The sequence below is a fragment of the Haliotis asinina genome, chromosome 2, assembly GCF_037392515.1.
Source record: "Haliotis asinina isolate JCU_RB_2024 chromosome 2, JCU_Hal_asi_v2, whole genome shotgun sequence".
Classification (NCBI taxonomy): Eukaryota; Metazoa; Mollusca; class Gastropoda; order Lepetellida; family Haliotidae; genus Haliotis; species Haliotis asinina.
In genome coordinates, this window is record NC_090281.1 from 21,852,065 (window position 1) to 21,876,613 (window position 24,549).

At 42.5% G+C, this 24,549-nt stretch overlaps 1 protein-coding gene across 2 annotated transcripts in view; it reads left to right on the forward strand.

Moving 5' to 3' along the window:
- LOC137273392 (voltage-dependent calcium channel type A subunit alpha-1-like) overlaps positions 1-24,549 on the forward strand; it is a 347,991-nt gene that overhangs the window by 37,898 nt on the left and 285,544 nt on the right. The window contains exon 2 of one of the 2 annotated variants that reach the window (XM_067806035.1): positions 8,131-8,222. The gene's annotated coding sequence lies outside the window, so the exon portion shown is untranslated. Of the gene's footprint in view, positions 1-8,121; positions 8,223-24,549 lie in introns of those variants that run through there. The other variant, XM_067806036.1, reaches the window with a different exon arrangement.

Consider the following 24,549-nt stretch of genomic DNA (forward strand, 5'->3'; position numbering starts at 1 on the left):
CTAACATGCCAGAAAATTGAAAATCCCATCGATGTAGCGTTATGAATAAGTTCGACACCACTGACTCCAAGGATCGGAAGAGAAGCTTGGAACTAGATTGGGATTTGACAGAGCCTGATGGATGGTGATTGTCGGCAGTGTTGGGGTTTTCCTCATGAGGTTACTGTCTGTGACTGGGCGCTTGTCAGCGTCTGGACACGGTCCATTACCTCGTTGTCGTCACAAGCAAAGTGGATAGCAACAAATAATTGATATGTCATTTGAAATCACCGACTGCGAATCGCCAGAGATTAGGACATCTTTTCCAAGTGCGTTTTTTTCTTTGGAAAATGAAGTACGGCGTTGATGGCGAGACAGACGCTTGTGTATATTTGCTGTTCATTGTTGCGAATTGGCACTGGGGTATCAGGCGTCACTTAGAGGCGATTGAGGCGGGAGGGAATCCTTTGTATATAAAGAGGCCATTAACAACGCTTATACATGGAGACGAACGAGATTTGGCGGCACAGAACCTTTACGTACATTCTTTGTATGCAACATAAACTGAAGCGCACTATTGTTCATGCAAACGTATATGTGAATTATTATGATTACTCGCTTTAGTGATGAATCAGGGAAGTACATTTACAGAGGTACCTCATCCCTTTGTAAGAAGCGCAGCACCTTTGTTTAATGGTACCACGTCTTCATATATGGTACAGCGCTTTTGAATAAACGGTACCACATGGTCGTATTTATAAATGCCACATAGTCCCTGGTTAAATCTGGCACGTTCTTGTCTATGTCTCCCCTTTTCTTCAATAGTCTAGTGGTTAAAGACTTGACTCCTCCGATTCCCCACGAGGGTACAATGTGTGAAGCTTATTTCTACTGTCCCCCCGACGTGTCATTGCAGCAACATTGCTAAACGCGGAATAAAATCACATTCACTCAGATCCGGTCCTTTCATGGAGCCTCCGGGTCTGTGGTACATCGACACTCTACAACAGTTACCACGTCTCTGGTACCTCGCTTACCTATAACAGGGATTACTTCCGATGAATTGTCAAGCGACAGCATGTATCACGTCTCTGGTACTTTGTCAACCAACAATATGCATCATCTCTCTGGTGAATAGTCAACCGACAACATGTATCACGTCTCTGATGAAATGTCAACCTACAACACGTATCACGTCTCTGGTGAATTGTCAACAAAGATAGCAGAGTGACACTTTCATGTCAAGTGGATTGAGGACCCGAGTGGCACTTTCCTATCGGGTGGACAGAGAGACCCAAGCGGCACTTTCTTATCAGGTGGATAGAGAGATCCGGGCGGCACTTTCTTATCGGGTGAATCACCCGAGCGGCACTTTCTTATCAGGTGGACAGAAAAACCCGAGCGGCACTTTCTTGTCAGTTGGATAGAGAGACCCGAGCGGCAGTTTCTTATCAGGTGGATAGAGAGACCCAAGTGGCACTTTCCTATCGGGTGGATAAAGAGATCCGAAAGGCACTTTCTTGTCGTATCTCTTGTCTGCGGTTTGCTGCTATTAACGTCCATGTAACGTATCACAAGTGTTATCAACCATAGCCTGGATTTTCAGACCTCGTTACCTCGAATGCGCTTTCACAACTTGGTCCCCCTAGATTCGAGATGGGAGATAACGGTGTACCGAACTACCGAGGTACCGGCCAACTGAATTCAGAAACAGCGACCCACCTTTTGAAAAACATTTACACAAAAAGATAATAACAAAACGGCAGAGTGCACTAACATGCCACTTATCTCAGCTGCCAGTATGCTGTTAAACCCACTTTTGTGCACCTGAAACGCTGTAAGTAAACACATACTTTATTTATTTCCTGATCTCGTCTAGTTATTCACTGATTTCAAGATTTCATTTTGCGCATACCGATTTCCTGAAAATGTACTTTTCAGTTTTTAACTCTAAAATCTGTCTTTCAGGAGTTTGCCCTTTTGTTATTCAATACATGCGTCTCCACGAACAAAGCTACCTCAGGACTCATGTCTGCGTTAAACAATTGGGTTGGCATGGGTTGAGGCGCTGCAGCCACCTTGGGAAGCGGGACCATAGGAATAAGATTCGACAGTAATATACTGATTCGTGGAATATACGTATATGAGGAACAATATCACGATATACACGCAAATTTACTGTTCATGCTGGCAAACTCAACACTGACTGCAACCCTCTCAGTCCAGCACGCTATCCATCTAGGCCGCACCAGCTCCACGCCCTCGAGACGGATTTCACACAACCTGCGGTGTAGAGCTTCGCTAATGGGTCAATTGCTTGCTATTATTGGGAAAGATTTTACAACTCTCGATTCTCCCAGAAATGGGTGTTCTCAAATGTTTTCAAATTCCTCTCCAAATCCCGAGATCGATTCTATACTATGCGCTGCAATACCTGAAGGCAACGCGATAAAATTGCTGGAGTTTTTAAATACATGTCAATCAAGGCGGCTATTGAGACTGGTTTCCCTGGTCCGAGTGGGAAGCTACATGTTCGCCTGCAATCACCACGCATGTTTTTATATGCGATTGGGCCCACCTCGTCCTGGCTGAACCGCTTATAGTATAAAAGAACACCATAATGACGTAGTTTCGCCCCAAGGAGCAAAGCTGTCTTAAAAGGGTCAATTTCTTGGAAATGTCAAGAGGGAGTTGAATCTGTATCCCTAGTTCGGGTTGACTGGGCGTCAGAAGAATGAGAGATTCATTTCTTAGAGTACCTCATGCCGTGAGAAGATTGTCGTTTTGAAACGTTCTATAAAACAACATGAATCTGCAACGTCTTTCTCACCTTATTGTGGTGAGCGAGTCAGTGACATGATAGCTGTCTTGAAGATTTGTGATCTTGCTCAGATACACCTCCATTGTCCATCCGGCCAGGGTGTACTTTGTCCGCTGATGTTCTGAGAACCCCATGGTATTGGCGCTGGTAATGCCTGTTCTGACATTTGTATATATGGACACCTTCCCACGTAATGATGCACCCATTGTCGTACCCTTTCCACCCTTTTAAGTATACCTAGACTGTATATTAGGTCGGGCTTTGATCATCAAAGAACCAGTCCGAGAATGATGATCAATTTAGCTTCTCATCTTGTAGCATCTCTGACGTCAGTCTGGACAGCAACGGCAGTAGGATTGAGTCTCTGTGTGACGGCCTATGGTGTGGCCACGGTGGACAGAGGTACTCTCCACTGGGTTTTTCCCCGGGACTTAAGAAGGTTTTTCGAATGATCATCACCATTACCTATGTAGGAAAACAAGCAAAGGCTGGGTCCAAGCAAAAACTGTGCCAAAGACTTGAAAGACATGTCATAGACATGTCCTGTAATGAAATTAGCGAATAAGCTTCTGCTTGATTTGTGCTACTGACACCATAGTAATTGCCGCGCGATCCTTTTGAGGTTTAAAATTGAATTAGCTACATTATGTTCACCTAAAAGCTGGCGGAAACTACCTCAAAGCTGAAATTTAGTGACACTGGATAAAACAACATTGAATTGCCCTTTCTTGGAACAGTTGACCAAGCGAAGAGAACGGGTTCCAAAGCGCATGGCTTTAGTTCATGAGATTCCGGATTTGTCTGCCTCTCTGTTTTGTTTAACTCCTGACCTCGTGCCGTCGGCCCGTCAATTTCACTGACAGGCAGCCCAAGATCAAAGGCGTTGCCATAAATACCTGTCACTTTCCCAACTAACAAAATGACTAATTTGAGGCACTTTTGGTTTACATACTATCAAGGTTCTTCCTGTTAAGCTAGATAAAAGGCGTCCAGCAAGACCAGGTCCACAGCTTCAAGACAATGAAGTGGTGTCCAGCTTAGCTCAAGCTAGAACGGATTAACAAGGCGACGAGCTTTTAGAACGGGCGCGCATTATCTGTACAACACATTTTCCTCGCGCATCGCGACATGAATCGCGTCATATGAACAGCTTGCTGATGCTATTAGACGTTGCTGTCTGCTTTTAACAGCAACTTTAATATCATAACTGTAGGTAGCAGTTGTTACTTATATCCTGGCGGAAGTGCCACACTCCCTTAGGCAAGACTCTGTAAAAAATAATGCATTTTCAGTAGCCATAATGTGTTGGTTGAATGTTAAGTGTAGCCCGTGGGTGTCGTCACTCACAAATGAAGTGGGACAGTTTCTGTAAAGTGAAACTCGTCGTGCGTTAAAATCTGATGGATATAAGCTGGATTAGCCGTCAACTGGACATAGAAACAATGTTAAACATGGTCACTGTGACAGCGCTTTGACTAGATAAAATTAATCGTCACTCTTGTCATTCTCAAAGCGCCTACTAACACACGATGCCTGTTGAAAACTAGTTAATGACAGGTTTCTTGTTTACATATGGCTTCCGGACCGATGGTTTGTGAAGGGTTACTGAATGAGAAAGGGTTTTGATATTGTAGTAGGTTTGGTGGGGCGAATATCAGCGGCTTTTTTTTGCGTATGACAACACATTTTTGAGAGGGTAGGTCTCTTAAGCTGTAGGTGACGACTGCCGACCGATAGACGGACATAACCGTCGTCTGAGAGTATCTGGTGTATTTGTTTCATAGTTTGAATGTGAAACCTGTTGGACGTATAAATAAGACAAGAAGTGGAGGTGGTTGTTGGCGCATGTCGGATGTCTGTTGTTTTTTAGATGGTCACAGGCCCAAATGGCCAAGAAAGCCAAACCCGTACAAATCTTGAATCAAGTTGAATTTGGATGCCAACCCCGCCTCTGTGTTATTGATTGCTGCATCCCTGCCTCTGTGTTATTGATTGCTGCATCCCTGCCTCTGTGCTATTGATTGTTACAGCCTTGCCTCTGTGGTATTGATTGTTGCAACCATGCCTCTGTGTTATTGATTGCTGCAGCCTTGCCTCTGTGTTATTGGTTGCTGCATCCCTGCCTCTGTGCTATTGATTGTTGCAGCCTTGCCTCTGTGGTATTGATTGTTGCAACCCTGCCTCTGTGTTAATCATTGTAGCAACCCTGCGCCAGTGTTGTAACCCTACCTCTGTAGTAATTATTATTGCAACCATGCCTCTGTGTTAATCATTGTTGCCACCCTGCCTCTGTGTTATTGATTGCTGCAACCCTGCCTCTGTGTTAATGATTGCTGCTACCCTGCCTCTATGTTAATGATTGCTGCAACCTTGCCTCTCTGTTAATCATTGTAGCAACCCTGCACCAGGGTTAATCATTGTTGCCGCCCTGTCACTGTCTTATTGATTATTGTAACCCTACCTCTGTGTTAATCATTGTTGCAACCCTGCCTCTGTGTTAATCATTGTTGCCACCCTGCCTCTGTTAATGATTGCTGCAACCCTGCCTCTGTGTTAATCATTGTTGCAACCCTGCCTCTGTGTTAATCATTGTTGCCACCCTGCCTGTGTTAATCATTTTTGCCACCCTGCCTCTGTGTTAATCATTGTTGCAGCCCTGCCTCTGTGTTAATGATTGCTGCACCTGCCTCTGTGTTATTGATTGTTGTAACCCTGCCTCTGTGTTATTGATTGTTGTAACCCTACCTCTGTGTTATTGATTGTTGTAACCTTACCTCTGTGTTAAAGATTGTTGCAACCCTGCCTCTGTGTTAATCATTGTTGCAACCTTGCCTCTGTGTTAATCATTGTTGCACCCTTGCCTCTGCGTTTATCATTGCTGCAAGCAGTGACTGACTTCATCCTTCCTCATTCGTAGTTGCCGACTCACATGCACATATAAAATGATTACACACACAGACACATACACACACCCGCACCCGCACCCGCACCCGCACCCGCACCCGCACCCGCACCGCACCCGCACCGCACCCGCACCCGCACCGCACCCGCACCCGAACCCGCACCCGCACCCGCACCCGCACCCGCACCCGCACCCGAACCCGCACCCGCACCGCACCCGCACCCGCACCCGCACCCGCACCCGCACCCGCACCCGCACCCGCACCCGCACCCGCACCCGCACCGCACCCGCACCGCACCCGCACCCGCACCGCACCCGCACCCGAACCCGAACCCGCACCCGCACCCGCACCCGCACCCGAACCCGCACCCGCACCCGCACCGCACCCGCACCCGCACCCGCACCCGCACCCGCACCCGCACCCGCACCGCACCCGCACCCGCACCCGCACCCGCACCGCACCGCACCGCACCCGCACCCGCACCCGCACCCGCACCCGCACCCGCACCCGCACCCGCACCCGCACCCGCACCCGCACCCGCACCGCACCCGCACCCGCACCCGCACCCGCACCCGCACTCGCATTTGCACCTTAAAGAGAAAGCATTCAGATTTACCAGGTATCATGGCAGTCTCTGAGAAATTACACCGTTCTGTCATTAAACGAATATGCATGCATGTCCACTTTAGAGAATAAGAGATACATTCCGGCCCTATCACCTACGTGGACTAAAGACAAGCCATCTAGGCCAGATGTCGTAGGTGCCAATACTTGCAGCTAACGGATATAATTACCTTGGCAGGGTGTCCTCAATGGTGACTCAATGTAGACAGTTGTTTTGATGAGTAACCACCCATGGAGGCAGACAGACACGGCGCATTGACAAATGAGGATAGTTTCATCCACACTGTCGACAGGATGCTGAAATTTGTAACAATGACGGTGCGGTAACTCAGAGGTTAAAGCGTTAACTCGTCACGCTGAGGAACCAGGTTCGAATTCCTGATTGTATTCCCTCACTCATTCACTCAGCCTTTATGGTCCCTAATTGTATTCACTCACTCAGCCTGTGTGGCTCCGGATGGTACTCACCCACTCTGTCTGTGTGGCTTCTGATTGTATTCACTCACCCATTCACTCAGTCTTTATGGTTCCCAATTGTATTCACTCAGCAAGTGTGGCTCCGGGTGGTATACACTCACTAACTCACTCAGCCTGTGTGGCTTCTGATTGTGTTCATTCACTCGCTCACTCAGCCTGTGTGGCTCCTGATTCCATTCACTCACTCATACACTCAGCCTGTAAGACTCTTGATTGTATTCACTCACTCACACAGTCTGTATGACACCTAATTGTTTCTGTAATAAATCGTATTACAAGACAACTGGGGCGCCGAGCGATATTCGAAGAGTAGGAAGACATATTCGCCTAGTCGTATTTGGAGGGTCAAGTGGAACATTTGATCAGAAATTTTCAGGGTAAATGATCTGGCACTCGATATTCTCTAGTCAATACCTCACCAAGTGTATGGTCCCGACTACGGGGTGTCTAATAACACAGCCTGTTCTCATCCATTACTGCACTGCTGGCTTCAGGCACCGGAAGTGCGAGAATACTCGTCTCAATCCTACATCCGGGCCATAGGGTTCAATATAAGGTCTCGCTCGGAGACGAGATTTGCGTCGATGCGAGAGATTATAAGAGAATATCCTTTTGTATTGCACACTGCTCATAATTGGACTCCAGAATCGAGAGAAGGATAAAAGTAATCATTATTGACAGTTTTTGTACGACACAGTATTTCATCATAATACAGCTAATAATAGAACCCAACTGATTAAACGGGCACAGCGAGAATATTCCCATAACAGAGTATTTAAACGAGATACGATAATTTCAGAATAATATGCGAAAATCAATAAGTCAGATCAACAACAATAATTTTAGTAATCATGTTCCAGGCGTCATGATTGTAGCCAATAGGCTTCCTAATGGTGCAGGTACACAAATGCCATAGAGGCAGGATGTATTCATTTTTAATATGAACGATGATGCGTACGACAGAACAAAAACTACACGAAAACTCCAATGACTTCCCAATATTGTTTAAGTCATGGTATCGTGTTAGTTCATGTATATTTACAGTATGGGATATACTGTGCGTTATTTAAGTCTGCATAAGTCAAACTACAGCGAAATCTAATAACGTCAAGCCACACATGTTGTAAAGTAGCGGAGTCATAGAAACGCCCAATTGAGTGTTGTGTATATGGAAATCGTTACTTACATACAGCAGGCGCTGTCAGTAACACTGGCGTGAAATCCGTGATGGACTGACATCCGGACCTGCATGCCTGGCGAAGTCACGGACACAACACATGTTGCAATAGACAAGATATTGATTGTTTTCATTCGTGTATATTTCAGTCAGATGTCTACTTGACAATGGAGGTGATCTTGTTCAATGTGGATTACAATAATGAAAGACTGAGGAGCTAACAGGCCAAGCCTGGATTAAGGTAGGACATTGAATTCTGTTATCAAATTACCCTCCCACTTATTTTACCTTTAGAACTTTATATATTCTGATATATAGTTTAGTTTGAGATATTCTCTTTATAAATGAATTCATTAACGGCAAGGACCTTACGGTAGGGAGTGGTTTGTGGGGAATTGTTAACCGTACAATTAATACAGAAATGTTTGTAAGTGTGTTTTCTATTGGTGTCAACGGATATCAACATTAGGCTTAATTGTTGATTGCTTGTGTAACACCTTGACGCATTTTTTTTCTCTCCATTTTTGTTTTTATGGTAAACAGATATGTCATAAAGAACTTATGCTGGTGCATAGTTTGCACGTTATAAATATCATTTTGACATACCCTTATCTGTCCGGGTGGATGTAGTGCTGTGCATATCGACCAGGCTCCAGGCTGGACGAGGTACAGATGATCAGATGGAAGATACAGAATCTGATAAAAGTTACATACATAGTATCTGGGATGCTGCAAAATTACAATATAAGTTGCTGAATGAACTCTAATACCTTTCCAGTTTATGGGTACTCAGAAGACACGTTGCTTCCTACCTACAAATACATTGAATGTAACATAACAAGTTGGGCTGAAATTATGCACAGCCACACTATGTGATACAGCAGTAAACAAGTATGATTGATGGTCACAGTGGTTATCTCTACCCTCTGTGCCCTGACCTCTACCAGGGTCATACAGATGTACGAGATACAGATTCTGTACATACATGCGCAAAGCTGAATGAAGACACGGCTTTCATCCTTAATCTTCTAATATGATGACCATTTTTATCAAGTCATAATCTTGCATGATTTAAAATTGCATTGTAACTTTAAAGGTTCCGCACACAGGCCTTAAACACATACCATTTAAAAAAATATCACTTGACGTCGTCAAAGCATGACATTACGTTTAAATCATTTAGCTACATGGTTTCAATAAAAGCACTTTTAGTCTGTGCTCGTGAACCTCCAACTTCCATCTCAGAAAATCTGATTTGTGAACGGATGTGTCCGGTTTTTGAAGACAACTAAAGACATGGAAACCACGGGACGTATAGGTTTCCCCTAACGTTACTTGTACCTGCCAGTGTAACATTATACGGCTTTCAAAAGGCCCGTACCTTGTCAGTGGACGGGATTCGAACCCGGCTATCATATCAGGACTCTGTAGATGGCGGCAGCCAGTGTTCAGCTTGCAAAAAGAAGCTAGCTTTATGACTGACCTGAAATATTAGAAGTGGCCCGAATGTCGATTATGAGAAAGATGTCATGACTGGAAACGTGATTCTCACCTCGGGAATGTCGTTGCAGGGAATGGTTGTCTTTGTTTTAGAAAATTATATTATTGTGAACAATTTGTTTTAACCGATTATTTTGGGACAACAGAAATTGTCCATGGTATTGGACCGAGGTTCCGTTTTTTGTGACGTACACATTGCTTCTTTACACGCCCTAACGCGTCTGTGTAAGGGGCATACTAGTTATAATTTGCCAAATGTTTTACAATCCTTATCTCCATGTCGAGTTTCACAATCCTTATCTCCATGAGGAGTATTACAGTCCCTAATTCCATATCGAGTTCAAGTCTTGACCCATCTCCATCCCTGTCTGGGCCAGATCAAGTGTTGAGCAATGTGAACCCCTTTCTTGACCAGATCAAGTGTTGGCCCATGTCAACTCACTTCTGGCTCACATCAAGTGTTGACCAATGTCCACCTCTTTTGGACCAGATAAAGTGTTGAGTAATGTCCACTTCCTTCTGTGTCAGATCAAGTGTTGAGCATTGTCCACACCATTCTTGACCAGATGAAGTGTGGACCAATGTCCACTCCATTCTGGGCCAGGTCAAATTTCGACCACTGTCCATCCACCACTGGATCAGATCAAGTGGTGCCCGATGTGCATCCCACACGGGACCAGGTCAAATGTGGTTGTTGGTCCATGACGCATACATGCGTTGTTACGCCAGATCGAACTATAGATTAATTGTATTGATCTATCAATGTTTGACACTCATACCACCCATGATGAACGACTGCTTTAACACATGAGCTCAGTACTGAGGATCAGGACCCGTTGTTCTTCAGCACTGGTCAGTACTAAGATACCATGTTGACTGAAATACCCTTGTGATGATATCCGACAGACCTTCTGTCGCACCCTACAATCTGTCGGATGTGAGAGAACCCGTAACATTGGGCAGACCCAACGTGAAACGTGAAACAGCAAACTAATAATAATATAATGATATTGATGATAATGCATATTTATGTGTGCGCCCAATCCATCTCGACAGACATGCTCAAGGCGCTACAAAGTAATATAGTATTACTCATATCGTGCAACTCTGATGTAACACTAAATAGGCTATTTTATATAGTGATTTCATGACAAGAGAAACATTATCAATAATTATCTACATAAACATACATGTACGCACGTGTGTGAGAGAGAGAAAGAAAGGGGAGTAAGAGAGAAATAAAGAGAGAGAAACTGGAAAATCGAGAGAGAGAAAAAAACAACAGGCGAGTAGAGAGAGAGAGTGGTAAAGAGAGACACAGAGAGAGAGAGTCATTTTGAAGCCAGCTGTGGTGATAGAACTTTATATATTCTGATATATAGTTTAGTTTGAGATATTCTCTTTATAAATGAATTCATTAACGGCAAGGACCTTACGGTAGGGAGTGGTTTGTGGGGAATTGTTAACCGTACAATTAATACAGAAATGTCTGTAAGTGTGTTTTCTATTGGTGTCAACGGATATCAACATTAGGCTTAATTGTTGATTGCTTGTGTAACACCTTGACGCATTTTTTTCTCTCCATTTTTGTTTTTATGGTAAACAGATATGTCATAAAGAACTTATGCTGGTGCATAGTTTGCACGTTATAAATATCATTTTGACATACCCTTATCTGTCCGGGTGGATGTAGTGCTGTGCATATCGACCAGGCTCCAGGCTGGACGAGGTACAGATGATCAGATGGAAGATACAGAATCTGATAAAAGTTACATACATAGTATCTGGGATGCTGCAAAATTACAATATAAGTTGCTGAATGAACTCTAATACCTTTCCAGTTTATGGGTACTCAGAAGACACGTTGCTTCCTACCTACAAATACATTGAATGTAACATAACAAGTTGGGCTGAAATTATGCACAGCCACACTATGTGATACAGCAGTAAACAAGTATGATTGATGGTCACAGTGGTTATCTCTACCCTCTGTGCCCTGACCTCTACCAGGGTCATACAGATGTACGAGATACAGATTCTGTACATACATGCGCAAAGCTGAATGAAGACACGGCTTTCATCCTTAATCTTCTAATATGATGACCATTTTTATCAAGTCATAATCTTGCATGATTTAAAATTGCATTGTAACTTTAAAGGTTCCGCACACAGGCCTTAAACACATACCATTTAAAAAAATATCACTTGACGTCGTCAAAGCATGACATTACGTTTAAATCATTTAGCTACATGGTTTCAATAAAAGCACTTTTAGTCTGTGCTCGTGAACCTCCAACTTCCATCTCAGAAAATCTGATTTGTGAACGGATGTGTCCGGTTTTTGAAGACAACTAAAGACATGGAAACCACGGGACGTATAGGTTTCCCCTAACGTTACTTGTACCTGCCAGTGTAACATTATACGGCTTTCAAAAGGCCCGTACCTTGTCAGTGGACGGGATTCGAACCCGGCTATCATATCAGGACTCTGTAGATGGCGGCAGCCAGTGTTCAGCTTGCAAAAAGAAGCTAGCTTTATGACTGACCTGAAATATTAGAAGTGGCCCGAATGTCGATTATGAGAAAGATGTCATGACTGGAAACGTGATTCTCACCTCGGGAATGTCGTTGCAGGGAATGGTTGTCTTTGTTTTAGAAAATTATATTATTGTGAACAATTTGTTTTAACCGATTATTTTGGGACAACAGAAATTGTCCATGGTATTGGACCGAGGTTCCGTTTTTTGTGACGTACACATTGCTTCTTTACACGCCCTAACGCGTCTGTGTAAGGGGCATACTAGTTATAATTTGCCAAATGTTTTACAATCCTTATCTCCATGTCGAGTTTCACAATCCTTATCTCCATGAGGAGTATTACAGTCCCTAATTCCATATCGAGTTCAAGTCTTGACCCATCTCCATCCCTGTCTGGGCCAGATCAAGTGTTGAGCAATGTGAACCCCTTTCTTGACCAGATCAAGTGTTGGCCCATGTCAACTCACTTCTGGCTCACATCAAGTGTTGACCAATGTCCACCTCTTTTGGACCAGATAAAGTGTTGAGTAATGTCCACTTCCTTCTGTGTCAGATCAAGTGTTGAGCATTGTCCACACCATTCTTGACCAGATGAAGTGTGGACCAATGTCCACTCCATTCTGGGCCAGGTCAAATTTCGACCACTGTCCATCCACCACTGGATCAGATCAAGTGGTGCCCGATGTGCATCCCACACGGGACCAGGTCAAATGTGGTTGTTGGTCCATGACGCATACATGCATCACATTGTGCGGTTGTTACGCCAGATCGAACTATAGATTAATTGTATTGATCTATCAATGTTTGACACTCATACCACCCATGATGAACGACTGCTTTAACACATGAGCTCAGTACTGAGGATCAGGACCCGTTGTTCTTCAGCACTGGTCAGTACTAAGATACCATGTTGACTGAAATACCCTTGTGATGATATCCGACAGACCTTCTGTCGCACCCTACAATCTGTCGGATGTGAGAGAACCCGTAACATTGGGCAGACCCAACGTGAAACGTGAAACAGCAAACTAATAATAATATAATGATATTGATGATAATGCATATTTATGTGTGCGCCCAATCCATCTCGACAGACATGCTCAAGGCGCTACAAAGTAATATAGTATTACTCATATCGTGCAACTCTGATGTAACACTGAATAGGCTATTTTATATAGTGATTTCATGACAAGAGAAACATTATCAATAATTATCTACATAAACATACATGTACGCACGTGTGTGAGAGAGAGAAAGAAAGGGGAGTAAGAGAGAAATAAAGAGAGAGAAACTGGAAAATCGAGAGAGAGAAAAAAACAACAGGCGAGTAGAGAGAGAGAGTGGTAAAGAGAGACACAGAGAGAGAGAGTCATTTTGAAGCCAGCTGTGGTGAGGCGCCTAACAGGAGCTGACGTTAATTGCAGGCTGTGTTCCACACCATGAAACAATGTCTTAATTACAACTTGACTGAGCCAGAACCAGGTAGCTGGGTATTTCTGCGTATCTGGCATTTTATATGTGTCATGCATATATAACTGCATGTCATACACACATGGCAGACAAAAACGGCACGCCAACATGTCATGCCAACACGTCATAAATTCATGTCACGCTTACATGCCATATGTACACGTCACGCCCTTATGTACACATATCACTTTCCCCTAGCAACAGCTCTTTCTCTATTTTGTCGTATGTGACGTCATTAAACGTGACGTCGATGAAGAGGGCCGTCACACTTGCTTTCCGTGTTTTACGGCAATACAAACTTTCACTCGTTTCGAATAAGTCGCATGACTTATCAACGGATAAGTCATCAACTGGAGGTTTGCTGTGTTCTCGAGCAATGTCCAAATCAACACTTATACTCCCCAACAACGGACGTGTAATTAATTAACGCTTGCTACTGCGTTCAGCGCTTGATATTGATGTCGCCTGGTTCAGCAGCTGTGTAGTTATACATGTGAGTATGGTTTTACGCCGCTTTTACCAAATATCACTAGATAATAGCTTCACACATTGTACCCATCTGGGGAGTTGAACCCTGGTCTTCAGCGTGACGAGCCAAAGTTTTAACCACTAGACTATTCTGGGGACACACAAGTAGAAGAAACTCACGGTGACACCTTCAAATGCCAGGCATGTACACATCCTCGTCAAACCCGTTTGCCATGTTTAATTGACAAGTTGTCCAAACATTGAAGACGATACGCTTTATAGGTTTTTGCTTTAATTTCAATTTGTAAAAGACAGTTTCGGAAATGTTGACTTCATTGAGTCGACATGAAAGCATAGCACACCGTACGACATCGTAGTCTGCAGCGGGTGTTGTCATCATCGCGCAATGAGGGAAATTGAAAATCTTGTAGTTCTGGCTTTAAAAACCTCCGCCTACAAACACTACATGTTAAAAACTCTACACGTCTACAGCAGGACGTTGTTTGATTTCCTATCGATGTAGAAAATTGCAAAACGTTGTTTATCCATCTTGTTCGTCTCGCCTTCTGCTCAGGACATTTTTTATTTCCGAAATTAACACGGCGGAAGTGAAATTGACAACTTTATGATCAATTTCAAAACGTATCAAATTTAGTGAAGCGTGCATGTACCAAGACTGCAGCGGACCTGGTACACGGAGGTCTACATGGCTTGGGTGCCCCTTTGATCAGGTCCACCTATCACGCTTTTATGTTCACGGTGATTAGCAATCGATTGAAATTGACTCCGTCGGCGCTTTGATACTGATATCATTGTAATTAGAGAAATGATACTGACAGGTAAAAGCCGTTGTCTGTGAGTGATTGCATCCCAGGTGCGGGCATACCGCGATTCAGCAATGAAAATTTGTCACGAAAAGACCGACAAGCTTCCCACAGGACTGCTCATGTCACCACACAGCGCCAGCATGTTAATTTCATCTAATTGTTAATTTCAGGTTGATATCGACAAGTGCCTGTATACAATAGGCAGTGATACCTGCAAAGCGTCAGCAGTGGTCGAGCGATGGCCACTATGGCTTTGCACTGTATAAACAGATAGACTGGCCCATACAGCTCCACTGTCGGCACCCTGGATTAGTAACTCGGGACCCAGACCGTATCATGTTGTCAATAAAAGCGAACGTGAACATCTAAATGAGTAATACTATTAGATTCCATGATATTCAGCCTTGCTGAATTTGCAAAGAGAACAAACACTGGGAATGAGTTCGCGAAACCAAATCTGAATGGGGAGAGATCGAAATTTAAATCATAAAGTTAGTTACATAAAAAGGTTATTTTGTGCAAATTGAAATCGGGCTATAGTCTCCTAAATGTAGAACCTGGATTTTAGATGACGTTTGGCTCGTAAAGACTGTTTATCTAAACAGTATGTACAAAGCATTCTGAAATGTATCAAGATGCAATGCAATAATCAAATAAAATGGTAATTTCTAGCTTTTATTAAATTGTCTTTCGTCCACAAATGTTATAAATCAGCCCGCGCATTGTGTGGACAACCAGTTCCCTATTACGCACTGGTGTAATAGCGCCATTTGTCTCATCTAGAAACTATGCAATATTCACACATACCTCCCAATCACCCAATAACAGTGTAATGTCCCTCACAGACGAGGCTGAACAGGAGCCAGATAGACGTTTATGTGCAGGTCAATACTCGTATACTGAAAGTGGGTACTTTCAACTGGTTGCACGGTCTTTTATAAGCGTCGAGGTCTTTAAAATTGGTTGCCACGATTTAACTAGTTTACAAAATATGAACAGGGATTCAATTGTGAATCTTCATCTGTGAGAAATCCGTAGTTATCTTAGACACTCACAAGTATCAACATATCTGTCACGTTTGACAAATTTGTGCTACTGTCATACTTTTCAGGATCTTTGTATCACAGTTTGTCGTTGTCAGTTGAATAAAATATATATTTGGGTAGTCTTCGGATAAATGTGACTGTGTCGTTGAATCGCAACGCTGCTGAAAGCAGCGACATCACTTGTTAAGGTCACGCCCTGCCGCAGACAGCAACCCCCTCCCTTCAGATTCATCTCATACGCACTGTCCTGCTACAGATTGCAACACCTTTCCTTCAGATTCAGTTGTCCAGCACTGTCCTGCTACAAACGGCAACACCTTCACTTCAGATGACAGCACTGTCCTGCTACAGATTGCAACACCTTCCCTTCTGCTGACCTCCATTGTCCTGCTCAGATTGCAACACATTCCCTTCAGATTCAGCTGACAAGCGCTGCGGTCTTGTGTTTTGACTCCCTCAGTACATTGTACTCTTGTGAAGGTCAGGGTTAGAATTGGTTTACTTGGCTGAAACATATCATCGTATCCCTATTGTGCAGATCGATGTTGTTGGTGCCAGTTTTTGGATTCTCTGTTCCAGATTCGATTGTTTTACAGACTATCGTCAAACAGCTCAGAAATAGTTCCGCGGTGAGCAACAAACAAACACCATCTTCGACAAGTGTAACACATGTTATGATATTTGGGATGACACTTCCTCGGTAAAGTACAGATTTTCGTATGTTTGTTGATTTGAGATCCAAGAGTTGTTAATTCAGAATGGCGTATTTTCAACATTGGTTGGATAATTGTGATATCAAGCTCTTCCTTCGCCATGCTAACTATCAACAAGACTAAATATGCTTATAGAGACAATAATCAGTGATCAGCGGGTTGGTGGAGCTCTGTGTCTCGCCTGTCTCCGGGTGCAGAATTTCTGCAGTGACATCCACATGCTATCTAAAGCATGGTCATCAGGCACACGGGTATCTCCATCTTCTTCAGTGTAAACCATGATGAATATCATGGCAGTGATGGTATAATAGATGGTTGTATGGTGTTATTTTGTTTAAGGTTTCGCAGAATTTCCGCAATTACATCCATCTGCCATCTGACGTATGTTCGTGATGCAAATGGGCATCTTCATCCTCTTCAGTGTTAACCCCGATCAATGTCTTGAGACAAATGGTACACTGGATGATGGTTTGGTGTTGTATTGAAATTAACGTGTAATTTCCTCTGTAAATTTCCTCAGTCCGATATGTAATGAGTGAGAGGGAATATGTATCCGGTTATCTTGAGAGAAAAAGGTATGCATTAGTGAACGTATACATACAGGTGCACGCGGAATATCCTTGTTGGTGACAATAACCTGCTTTGGTGAATCGTCCGATATGATTGGTTGGTTATTGTTTAACGCCGCACTCAGCAATATTTCTGCAACATGACGGCAGTCTTCGAATATGGCGCTGGTGTAATAAGGTTGTTTCATGTTTCGCTTTGTAATACACAGTTGATTTCTGTCCTGACTTTTGTGGCTCTGAATGACCTACCAGATATATTTAACTAACGATGTGCTCCCTACTGGACTGTATCAAGCCCATGGTACACAGCATATAACCTACGGACATCCTATGACGATAGTTTTCTGACGTTTCTGATATTCAAACAATGACCGCTGTCAGTCAAACATGATTTATTTATGAACGTAATTGTGAATAATAACGTAGACTGCATGTTATAACTGTGTTGTCGGTTATTTCCTATCGAATTAATCTTGGAATGAGTTAGTTATAATTAACCATGTCAGAATATGACAAACACACCCATGTAAGTCTTGTATTCTTTTTGAAACATTATGGTTCAAACCATTAATTACCGAACGATTGAAATATGAAGTGCATGGATTATATCTATCGTATATTGTATGTCTTCCATAGGTTATTTGCTAAATCCAAACCAGTTACGAAACCACCAATCACAAAAACGTGACAAGAAGATCTTTGACCAGTCTGTGACAAACAGGCGTCTCCCCTTCGCGTGAAAACTAAAATGTCACCTGACCTGTCACGTTTAGAGCAGTATCCGAGGGCCGCCAGGTATGGCCATCTGACATTCACCCTCCCCACTGTGGAGAGGTCTCGCAGCCAATTTCATTAGTATCCGGGCCAGACCACCACAACCGGATCGTCTGTCCGGGCGAAGCGCTACAGTGATCTGCTAAATAGATTTGTCTCAGGGACAAGTTAAACATGGCCAGTGCAAGAGGATCAAGCGAGATGAATTGTTCAGATTTCATCTCATGCAAGGTCTTATAGATAAATAGTTTTAGAAAAGCGGTTTAAAAAATGAACCCCAGATTCATGATCATTTTTATTAAAATCCAACCAATTTTCGTCCTTCGACATAACAGATGCTTCCATCTTCATCTATAATATTATCGTGTGTTTCGTCACTGCGAACCCGTGAAGATCCGGGGTAGAATAGGTCTTCAGCAACCCAAGCTTGCCATAAAAGGCGACTATGTTCGTCGTAAGAGGCGACTAACGGGATCGGGTGGTTAGGTTAATGCATGTCATCGGTTCCCAGTTGCGCAGATCGATGCCCATGCTGTTGATCACTGGATTGCCTTGTCCTGACAAGAGCTACGCTGCTACAGGATGCAACACCTTCCCTTCCCAGGAATATTGCTGAGTGAGGCGTAAAACTAAACTCACTCACTCACTAGTCATTGAGACCAATTTATTGGATATTATACTATTGTGAGTTTAAACATACATTGGATATTGTTATTCAAATGTGTATGCAAGTATGAGTTATTATTCGCAGCATGTTGGTTGGAGTATTTTTATTTGGCCCTATCTTATTTTTCCATTTCAACAACTAAAATCAGTAAATTTACCAGTGCTAAAATGTAAACAAACTAAAATAGATTCATTATATAACACCTGGACAGTTTAAATGAGGAGTTAGTTATGATAGTTTATTTTGAAGAGACACACTGAGGTAGAAAGTCAGAGCAATGGGTAATTATTGATCAAGACAAACGTTAGTAAATGAGTAAGTTTAATTTTACGCCGCACTCATCAGTTACAACTATATGGCGGCGGTGTGTAGCTAATCGAGTCTGGACCAGACAATCCTATGATCAACAGCGGGAGAGAGAGGTTATATAAAACAGACTGTTGTCGACTGTCCAAGACAATATGGTGACCAGTTTGTTTATTTGATTATTGGATGATACTTTTTCCAAATTAGGTAATAATATCACATGTCTAAATTTGAGTATCATCCACGTAGTTGCAAGTATCATTTACATAAATGTTGAATTCTTTAATAACCGTGGCACTGATGCGTTTCCGTTACGTTTATAATGAGTGTATCTCTCCACTTAACAAAAATATACATTAATATTCCGTTTGTCTTAACCATAATTCCAGTTTGTATAGATAGTTTTCACGTCTTTCACATGGACATTTTGTCACTGTTGTTCTGATGACACTCATTTTATAGAGTTTACTCCTGTAATCAGGACATTTGTATTTATACTGTGACAATAACTCGTCAAAGTGGAAGCCTCGGTAAGCTAACTTACATCTCGAGCTCGTCTCGTCAGACATACATAAGAGTGTCACACATATGTCCTCGCCTGTTCACTGATCTGGCGCACTGAACATAGACGCGTTCAAAACATGCATGCATACTAAACAGAGCCGCATTGAGCACAGAGCCGTACTAAACACAGGGCCGTACTAAACTTCGAGCGTAATATACACAGAGGCGTACTAAAAATGCAGGCATACTAAACATAGAGCCGTGCTAAACATAGAGCCGTACTAAACATGCATGCATACTAAACATAGAGCCGTACTAAACACAGGGGCGTAATATACACATAGGTATACTAAACATACAGGCGTACTAAACACAGAGGAACATAGTAGCGTACTAAACATAGAGGCTATTAAACGCAAATGTGCACTAAACATGTAAGTATATTAAACACAGGGGCGAACTAAACGCAGAGATTTCATAACTGGTATCTCCAGTAAGTGATATTATCTATGATCTCGTCAAGACTGGCTGGCTTAGAACAGGTAAATGACGTAATCTAGGATCTCGCGAAGCCTGACCGACTCAGCACCATTAAATGGCGTCAAGTATAATCTTGTAAAACCTGACTGACACATCACCGGTAAATGACGTAATCTATATATGATCTTGCCAAGTCTTGGAACAAGTAAATGACGTCACTTATGTCGCCTAGCCAGAAGTGTGACAAAAAGCCGGATCTCTTGCATCCCACGAAGGACTGTTACCTGTGGACCGTAATGACACGGCTTTAGGAAGTTATACTGCTAATTGCTGTCAAGCTCCCCTGACCCTATGGCGAGATCTTGTACGTGGCATACAGCGCCATCATTCAGTTCAACCCACAAGCCATGCTTCAAAATGGCTGTCACAATTAGTGCCTGGCTTCAGGCGTGTTACCATGGCAACGTGACAATGTACCCAGTCATTTTCCTTTCAGAATATGTCTTCAACGGAGATATCGTGCCATTTTAGGTCCTTGGCTCGTGTTGATAAGAGAGATAGCAAGTGGACAGCGTTAATCATCCCTGCTTCTGACATTAACAGGTCTTCCTGATCAGTGAGGACATCAATGCTCAAAGATACCTCCGATGCGCGACATAAACGCTCGCGATACACTCTTCCCCAAAGAATGTTGAAGGTATCCAATGGATTTGGACCAATAGCTTGTTGAGAACTGAAAATATTTTAGTGCTTTTTTAAATGATACACAAGAGCCAAATCCAATATCACCCGCAATCCCGGAGAAATAGATTTCCATGGCTGTATAGCACAAGGGTACACTTGCTGACTTTAAAAAATGTTATCAATCGAACGGCTAGGTCGGGCTGCAGTTAATTCGGAATAGGCTTTATTCCTAAGCATTTTATGAACAATCATAAAACCTCCCGCTGGTTGAAACAAGTATCGGAAATGAGGAGGAAATAGCACAGAAACACTGTGTCTGACAACGAGGAAGTCAATTCCAAGTGTTAATCCAACGAAAAAATACTAGTTAAAGCAATGAGGACTATAAAGTGGGTGTTGTTCTCTTGCGAGTGGATGGAGTAAGTAGAAGCACAAAAAATAGATAGTAAACAAAGTGGATAGCCTCGTCCTTTTTCCAATTACGTTTATAAAATAATTCTTCAGAGCGGCGTTGTCCATATGTGCTGATTTCACCAGTTTTCCGTAACGGAATACAAACGAAAGGGTTCATATACCATTTTAAAAACTGGGGAATATTCCATTTTGCGAGCATACCACAAATAAAAGATGAAACATGTCCAAAGGAATGGAATACATTGTCACATTTTCCCTTAATTTATTTTCATCATCTGTTTCCTGCTTGGCTTCACCATTTGTATTGTATCAATCTTAAAAATATAAAATCCCTTACTTTTTACTGTTATATGTAGTGTGACGATATACTTTGAATCACTGTAAACGTTTCGGCAAAGTGCTCCTATACCCGATGCTGTACCAAGCCACATTACAATGTAATTACAATGTCGCGTTCTTTTGCTTACAGTTGAATGTGAAGGTGGTTTCATTTCAACTTTTTGAAAACCCTCTGCAATTATTGTACCGACTGGAAGTTAAAAAATATCTCGTGTGCAAGTTAGATTTGTGCACTGCTAGTACTGCTACATATTGGATCTGTTGGATCCTCTACCCTTGCTCTGTCAACTGCATGTTGGTCAGTGGGATTCTCTACCCTTGCTCTGTCAACTGCATGTTGGTCAGTGGGATTCTCTACCCTTGCTCTGTCAACTGCATGTTGGTCAGTGGGATTCTCTACCCTTGCTCTGTCAACTGCATGTTGGTCAGTGGGATCCTCTACCTTTGCTCTGTCAAAAGCATGTTGGTCAGTGGGATTCTCTACTCTGGCTCTGTCAACTGCATGTTGGTCAGTGGGATTCTCTACCCTTGCTCTGTCAGATGCATATTGGAATGTTGGATCTGATTGGGTCACTTTGACAACTACAAGTTCTGAACACCCAAGAGGCACAGAAGGCGTGTTTGTCAAACATGACACTTTCGTTTCAGACATGCCAGAAACAGGAGGTGAATTAGTCCCAGATGGGAATCTGTCCAAAAAGAAATTGATATTCTTTCTTCGTGCACAGAAACGCGAACGAACGTTTCCAATGCATATATTACTAGCTTTCGTTTTCGTTCAAGCCAGACGACACCCTTCTGTCCTTCCGAAGCCATCCGTGTTTCCATTGTCCAATTCTCGACAGAATCAGTTTCCTAGCAAATGACCATCTCGGGGGATGTCCGATAGTCCACTTGTGTTTTTAATCTGCAGTCATCAGGCTATGTGTAGTGTTTAGTAAAGACGTGGGTTTGCTGCTGTGGGTTGTAATGATCGATAGAGTACGCCGGCGAGTGGATGACAATCATCATTAGTTGTTTATCACCACTAACCACCTTTAGGCGTGCTGCCGCTGCTGCATTAAACCAGATTCATTCTCCTCCGTGCGGAGAGTCACGGACGCCATAATTGACCAATTATCGCAAACTATTATGTGCACTGATTCCAGTATTTCTAATTATCCACGTGTCATTAGAATAATCCCCTTTCTGAAAGTGCAGTACGAAAGACAGACGACTGATACCCATTTACAACCGCACCGCCACTACAACTGCTGTTATCTCACCATCTACGACATTAAAACGATGACTGCAGTACTATTAATACTAACACTGCTACCATTACCAGTGTTTCTATTAGTTACTACTATTGCTGCAGATTCTGATACCACCTGCTAGTGGTGTTTATACTTTGTCTTTTCTTTGTGTTTATACTATGTCTTTTCTTTGTGTTTGTACTTTGTCTTTTCTTTTTTGCTGTCTTATGAAGACAGCCAACTGAATGGTGCTGCTGAATAATAAAATATCAAAGTACCATATCATAGGGTGTAGACAACCAACATAGTTAGTGCTGAGTAGTAATGTTGAATATTCCAACAGCAAAATAGCAGTATTAAAAGATGTAGACAACCAACTGACTGGTGCTCCTGAATATCAAAGTATCAAAGTAACATGTCAAAAGGTGTAGACAACCAATTGGATGGTACTGCTGAATATCAGAACAGCATAGCAGCAATATTATAAGATGTAGACAACCAACTGACTGGTGCTCCTGAATATCAAAGTATCAAAGTAACATGTCAAAAGGTGTAGAGAACCAATTGAATGGAACTGCTGAATATCAGAACAGCAAAGTAGCAGTTTTAAAAGATGTAGACAACCAACTGACCGGTGCTCCTGAATATTTAAATATCACAGTAACATGTCATAAGGTGTAGACAACCAACTGAATGGTACTGCTGAATATCAGAACAGCATAGCAGCAATATTAAAAGATGTAGACAACCAACTGACTGGTGCTCCTGAATATCAAAGTATCAAAGTAACATGTCAAAAGGTGTAGACAGCCAATTGAATGGAACTGCTGAATATCAGAACAGCAAAGTAGCAGTTTTAAAAGATGTAGACAACCAACTGACCGGTGCTCCTGAATATTTAAATATCACAGTAACATGTCATAAGGTGTAGACAACCAACTGAATGGCACTGCTGAATATCAGAACAGCATAGCAGCAATATTAAAAGATGTAGACAACCAACTGACTGGTGCTCCTGAATATCAAAGTATCAAAGTAACATGTCAAAAGGTGTAGACAGCCAATTGAATGGAACTGCTGAATATCAGAACAGCAAAGTAGCAGTTTTAAAAGATGTAGACAGCCAACTGACCGGTGCTCCTGAATATTTAAATATCACAGTAACATGTCATAAGGTGTAGACAACCAATTGAATGGTACTGCTGAATATCAGAACAGCAAAGTAGCAGTATTAAAAGATGTGGACAACCAACTGACTGGTGCTCCTGAATATCAAAGTATCAAAGTAACATGTCAAAAGGTGTAGACAGCCAATTGAATGGAACTGCTGAATATCAGAACAGCAAAGTAGCAGTATTAAACTGACTGGTGCTCCTTAATATAAAAGTAGCAGCATTATAAGATGTGGACAACGAACTCACACGCACCTCTTAAATTCAGAATGAAATTGTATATCTTGTACAATTTGAAACAGTTTACATTTTTCACAGGTTTAGTCCACTATGTCCTACTTGAGACACATGTTCGCTATCTCGCCTTATTACCTTTATAAGGCAGCTCATTCTCCGCATGGCACCGAGTGTAAATTAAAGTCCACATTCTCCACAGCAGAACACTCTGCTTCTGACCTTTTCGCTGGAATATAAGATATGTCATGTCAGTTATATACGTGTCGTGTTATTGGAGTTAGACTCATTAGTTTCATTATTTATTTGGTTCAATAAATTGTATGGCAACCGATATCAAATTGGATTCATTTCTCATTGTAATCAATGCGATTAAGCCTTTTCCCGTCTTGTTCACAGAAAGTCATCTTGTCATTTTCAAAGGTATCAGACGACAGCATCGCAAAGTATTCTTGGAATGGATGACCCTTTCGCAAATCAGTAGTATTTTTTCTACATATCAAAGAGGACGTTTCCTCCTGAAATTGCAGGGCATTCCCATAAACCTGTATGCTGGCACTTCCACACAAAATTATCGGAACATATTACATCTAAAGTGTAAGTTTAGTTAACGTATGAAGATATTTAT